Source organism: Brachypodium distachyon, chromosome 2 (assembly GCF_000005505.3).
Source record: "Brachypodium distachyon strain Bd21 chromosome 2, Brachypodium_distachyon_v3.0, whole genome shotgun sequence".
Lineage (NCBI taxonomy): Eukaryota > Viridiplantae > Streptophyta > Magnoliopsida > Poales > Poaceae > Brachypodium > Brachypodium distachyon.
In genome coordinates this window covers 22,564,697-22,569,861 of record NC_016132.3, presented here as the reverse complement: position 1 = coordinate 22,569,861, position 5,165 = coordinate 22,564,697, and the positions used below count along the sequence as shown (strand labels likewise).

Sequence of the window (5,165 nt, the reverse complement as noted above, 5' to 3'; positions counted from 1 at the left end):
TCCCTCCCCTGGCCGTGCCCATCTCCCTCTGCCTCTCTTCCCGCTCGGTAGCTGCCGCCCGACCCCATCTCCCTCTCCCGGCCCACCACCATCTCCATCCCCCCGTGCCTACCTCTCTCTCCCTCTACCCCTCTTCTGATTTCCCTCTCCCGATTGGCTCTCTCTTTTGTTCCGTGGTTGTATTTTTGTCAATCTCACTCTATGTATCTTCATGCAGGACACAAAGGAAGAGGACTTGTGACTTTGCAAAGCTGAGGTATGTGGTATTGATACATCTATCTTTATATTTGCATGGTAGAATTACTTGTAGTGTTTACTGATTTGCATGTGAAGTTGAGATTATTTTGTGAACCTTGAATTGTAGATGGATAACAGGACAAAGATGTTGATTTATGCGGCTGCACCATATATGCTTATCTCGATGATGGTTGTGGTTGTTGAGTCTAGGAAAAGGAAAAGGAGAGAACATATTACATATGGGCCAATGTTTGATAGGGATAGGATGAGAATAGAGTATCTAGATAATAAGATATGGAAGAATGACACGACATGTATAAACATGCTTAGGCTTAGAAGAGAACCTTTCTTCCGATTTTGTAAACTTTTGAGGGATCGTCAATTGCTTCAAGACACAATTCACATGTGTGTCGAACAGCAAGTAGCCATGTTTTTGAACACCGTTGGACACAACCTTAGGAATAGGTTAGTTGCCACTAATTTTGATAGGTCCGGTGAAACTGTTAGCCGTTATTTCAACCTAGTTCTTCATGCCATTGGTGAACTACGAAATGAACTTATTAGGAAGCCTTCGATGGAGACACCAACGAAAATACAAGGAAATTACAGGTGGGATCCATACTTTCAGGTATGAGAATGAGTGGCAATTGTATTAAAAAAATGTAGACATGAAACTGTAAGGGTTCTAATGAATTTTGGCTTTTATTTTACCAAATAGGATTGTGTTGGAGCTATTGATGGTACACATATTCGAGCTTCTGTTACTAAGGCCATGGAGCCAGCTTTTTGTGGTAGAAAGTCCCATGCTAGTCAATGTAATGGCCGCTGTCGATTTTGATCTACGCTTCACATATGTGCTGGCTGGTTGGGAGGGGACAGCCCATGATGCTCTAGTTTTAAGAGATGCTTTAGAACGCCCAAATGGATTACGTGTCCCACAAGGTAATAAATCAATTATGTAGCTTCATTTCTTAGTATAATTAATTCAAATGTACCAAAGTAACCAACTTGTCCCTCATGTTAGGAAAATATTACCTAGTTGATGCTGGGTATGGAGCCAAGCCGGGATTTTTGCCTCCTTTTCGTGGTGTGAGATACCATTTGAATGAGTGGGGGAACAATCCTGTGCAAAATGAGAAGGAGTTTTTCAACCTTAGGCATTCTTCTCTTCCAGTGACCGTAGAGCGCGCATTTGGGTCACTCAAGAGGAGGTTCAAAATACTTGATGATGCCACTCCATTCTTTCGCTTCCCAACTCAAGTGGACATTGTTGTAGCCTGCTGCATTATTCATAATTGGGTACTAGGTGATGAGATTGATGAATATATCATACCCGAAGATGAATGGCCACCTAATATTAATTATGCTTCATCTTCAAGTGGCCAAGCTCAAGAGCATGCTTATATGGTTAATTTTAGGCAGGGAATAGCCGATCAAATGTGGCAAGCCCGAGAGAACTACATTGCCAATAATGTGTAATTGTTCATTGTGAACCTATTTGTATTGTGAACCTATTTGTATTTGTGAACCCAATGTACAATGGTACTATTGTAATGTTATTTGTTGGAGTTTATGGACTGAATTGAGTTTGCAAGTGTATGTGTTTGACCTGCCTAACTTTGTAGGAAATGGATGTTGAAGGATCCAAAGGGGGTGGTCAAGTGTGCTGGACACCTCCAATGTCTTCATTCATGCTTAATCACTTATTTAATTTGGTGGCTGGTGGTGTGAGAACATCTGATGGTTTCAAGACCGTGCACCTCAATGCTTGTGCTAAAGCTTTGAATGATCATTTCAAGACCACTGTGACTGGAGCTCAGGTGTATAATCACAATAGGACATGGAAGAGGAAGTGGCAGCGAATAGCAAAACTCAAGAAACTGAGTGCTGCATTGTGGGATGAAGACAAGTGTATGATTGTTCTTGATTATGAGCATTACACGGGTCATATTAAGGTATGTACATGCTGGAATTACTTTTTGTCCAACTAGTTGCTCGAATCAGTTTTGAATGTCACAAACTTGCTGGAGTTTACTTTGCTATTGTCCAAATAGTTGCTGGAATCAGTTTTAAATGTCACAAACTTGCTGGAATTACATTGCTATTGTCCAACTAGTTGCTGGAATCAGTTTTGAATGTCACAAACTTGCTGGAATTTACTTTGCTATTGTCCAAATAGTTGCTGGAATCAGTTTTAAATGCCACAAACTTGCTGCAATTAATATGCTATTGTCTACTAGGATAACAAAGGAGATGAGCCGTACCTAAACAAAACTCTTGAGCATTATAATGAGATGGTTACAATCTATGGCAATGGTATGGCTACTGGAGATTATGCAAAGGGCTCAAGTGAACCACTAGCCACTGATTTCATGGATGTTGAAGATGATGAACCTGCCAATGTTAATGCTACACCACCTCCTAATGAAGAAGTTACTCGTTCATACAATGTTGGTGAGTCATCTGTCTCTAGGCCCTCAAAAAGGACAAACACAACACAATATGAGAAACAAGGCTTAGGACCAACACTTGTAGCTGTGGGTGAAAGGCTAGCTGTGGCCATAGAGAAGAATGTTAGCAACGACAACACCCCCGAGGGTCTTTGGGATAACATGAAGACACTTCCAACATTTGGTAGGTATTTTCTTGCTCATTACTATGCCTATTTGGTTGAAAATCCACGAATTGCTAGGGCATTCCACACTTTGGATCATGATGAGAAGATGGTTTGGGTTGCTAGGTATGTTAGAAATAACATTCCTTCTCACCCCGAGGCTAACCATCATGAATGAAGGCATATGTATCGGTTGCATGCCATATTTTGTTGTTGACCCAAAACAATGAACTTGGGGTATTATGACTTATGCTTTTGTTGTGAACCAATGGATGTATGACTTAAAACTTGCTGGTATGTAATGATGATGGTGGTATCTTGTTGGTATGTAATGTTCACGGTGATACCTTGTATATGTTTGTGCGTGTGCTTGATGGTATCTTGCCGAAAATATCTTGTGTGTACAAAGTTAGTATTGTTGAATCCAAGTTAGTATTTTATAACTTATTCATATCTAGTGTGTTCATATCTTGTTCATATCCACAACCTCATATCCACCCTATCCACTCAACCAAATGGAAACTGGACTCGTCCTATCCATATCTCATCCATCTCACCAAACAAGAACCTGGCTCATCCAAATTAGACAACCAAACACTGAAACTGGATATCCCTAGCCAGCCCATCCATGGCTATCCCTATCCAGCTTAGCTCGCTCGTGAAACAAACGCACCCTTAAGCAATGCGGCCGCCCCTTTCTTGTACAGGATGCCGTCGAGGAGGACGTACATCTTGGCTTTCGCGAGTAGAGTTTTGGCGCTTGGGCCTTCTGCTTCTTCGTCCACCTCGCCTTTCAAGGCACGGATAATCGGTGTCATCCAAGAGGGTGGAGCGTTGATGACCATGCTGGTCTTTGAAGCTTCGGCTTCTTCCTTTATGGATGGGGTGCGAATCACTTCGAAGAATGCGCCAGGTGGCAGTGGTTCTTTGGAACCGGCCGTTCGGGCTAACCTGTCGGCCAGGTCATTTTCTCCTCGTGGAATGCGTCTCGCCTCCATGCCCAGGAAGTACCGTTCCATCTTGCGAACTTCTTCGATATATTTCTTCATCGTCTCATCAAGGCATTGATACGACTTGTCCATTTGGTTTATCACCAGTTGGGAGTCTCCTTGGATGAGAAGGCGTCGGACTCCCATGGCCTTGGCCAGCCGAAGCCCGAGAAGTAGTGCCTCATACTCCGCCATATTGTTGGTGGCATTGAAGTCCAGGTGGGCATACTCCAAGATTTTCCCTTCGGGGCTGATGAATATGACTCCAGCCCCGGCGTCGTCGAGGCGCTTGGAGCCATCGAACCTCATTATCCAATGTGGTTCGGGGGGCTCGGTTTTGGATGTGACTTCTTCGGGCGGGGCTAGTGGAGCATGCCACTCGGCCACAAAGTCAGCCAGGACTTGGGATTTTATGGCCGTCCTCGCCATGAGCTCTAGCGAGAAAGAGGCCAACTCCATTGCCCATTTGGCGATTCTTCCGGTGGCTTCCTTATTGCCGAAGACTTCCTTGAGTGGGAAAGTGGTTGGCACCATGATGGTGTGGCCCATGATGTAATGACGGTGTTTTCGAGAGGCCATGAGGAGAGCGTAAGTGATCTTCTCGATCTGGGTGTATCGACCCTTTGCTCCTCCCAAGGCTTCGCTCACGTAATATACCGGGCGTTGTGACCCATCTTCCTCCTTCACGAGTGCTGCGCCTGCTTTGGACTTGTGAGAAGCGGAGGGGTCGACAAATAGGTCTTGAGTTCTTCGAAGGCCCTTTGAGCTTCGTCGGTCCACTCAAAGTTGTCGAGGCTTCTCAAGGCTTTGAAAAAAGGACGACCCTTCTCGGCTGATCGGGCGACGAATCGTCCCAAGGCCGCCATTCTTCCCGCTAGGCGCTGCACATCTTTGACGGAGCGAGGAGGCTCCATTTCCATGATGGCCCGGATTTTCTCCGGGTTAGCCTCGACGCCTCGTTGAGAGACGAGGAAGCCCAGGAGTTTTCCTCCTCGAACTCCGAATGCGCACTTCTCCGGATTGAGCTTTACGCCGTACTTGCGGAGATTGCCGAAGGTTTCCTGTAGGTCCTTGGGATGAGTTCCTGCAATTTGACTTTTGATGACGGCGTCATCCACGTATACTTCGGCGTTTCTCCCCAATTGTTCTTTGAGGATGAGGCTGACGAGGCGTTGGAAAGTCGTGTCGGCGTTCCTCAATCCAAAGGTCATTCTGCGATAGCAGAAGGTGCCGACGGGAGTGATGAAGCTGGTCTTTTCCTCGTCTTCCTTGGCCATGTGGACTTGGTGATATTCCGAATAGACGTTCAAGAAGCTCAACCTCTC

General features: G+C 45.1%; 1 pseudogene; it reads left to right on the top strand.

The window, feature by feature from the left end:
- The first annotated feature begins 215 nt into the window (after positions 1–215).
- LOC100827664 lies at positions 216–3,029 on the top strand (annotated as a pseudogene).
- Positions 3,030–5,165: the final 2,136 nt, after the last annotated feature.